Here is a 977-nt window from a genome sequence, read left to right as displayed (position 1 = left end):
AGCTCTCATTTTACATATGGTTGTATTATGCCTTACATATTCAGTACATTCTTTCGTACTGACGTCCCTTATTGGGGATGCTGCATTTCATGCTGCAGGTACATGTACTCAACTAGTAGATCTCCCCAATAGAAGCACATGATACTCAACGGTTGTTGGTGAGCTCCAGGTTGATTCGGGGCTTTGCCGAGTCTTTACTATGCGTATTTCATAGTGGTAAAGTCATGGATTCCAGTAGATGCTTTGTAGACATTGTAAAGCTATCATCTGTATTCATAGTTTCACTTGTCACATTTATCGGTTCAGCTAGTCAATATGTGTTGTATATGAAGCTTCTCATCAGTAAATCTATCTGCATAGTAGTTTACTTTCTAATCACAGGTCACTTGTAAATCATATGTGCATATGGTGTCTGTCCACCTTACCTAGGGTTGGGATGTGAGAAAAGTGGTATCAGAGCAGTTCGTCCTAGGTAGTCTACAAAGCCGTGTCTAGTAGAATCTTACTTATAAATGTGTTGCGCGCCGTATTTATAATTAGGGGGCTGCTTGGACATTTAGGAAATGTTACTATCCTTCATAATCCAGATCGTGCAATAGAGCGAAGTTAAGAAGTCAATTTCCACTTGTACCTGAGATCATGTTATTCATATTATGTTTATGATGGTTAAGGTTAACGGTAGCTAAAATTTCAACATGCAACTAACAGAAAAGGATCTAAAATTATCAATATTTAGACTACATTGAGCTCATACTCCACAAGGTATGTAAAGGCTTTCATGTTATATGCATTTTAAGTTTCATTTTTGCCATTTGTATCACATTGGTTCAATTGAGAAATATATAGTATGGTTATCCATATACTTAAAAATGATGGGTCACCTAGTTACATATATGAGCTGTAGCATTTCTATGCACATCTTCTTAGAAGGATGTATCCAACTCTAGAGTTCTATATTTCCTCCATATTTATAGGAT

The sequence above is a fragment of the Solanum tuberosum genome, unplaced genomic scaffold (assembly GCF_000226075.1).
Source record: "Solanum tuberosum cultivar DM 1-3 516 R44 unplaced genomic scaffold, SolTub_3.0 scf00014, whole genome shotgun sequence".
In the NCBI taxonomy this organism is placed as follows: Eukaryota; Viridiplantae; Streptophyta; class Magnoliopsida; order Solanales; family Solanaceae; genus Solanum; species Solanum tuberosum.
This window is presented reverse-complemented; position numbering follows the sequence as displayed.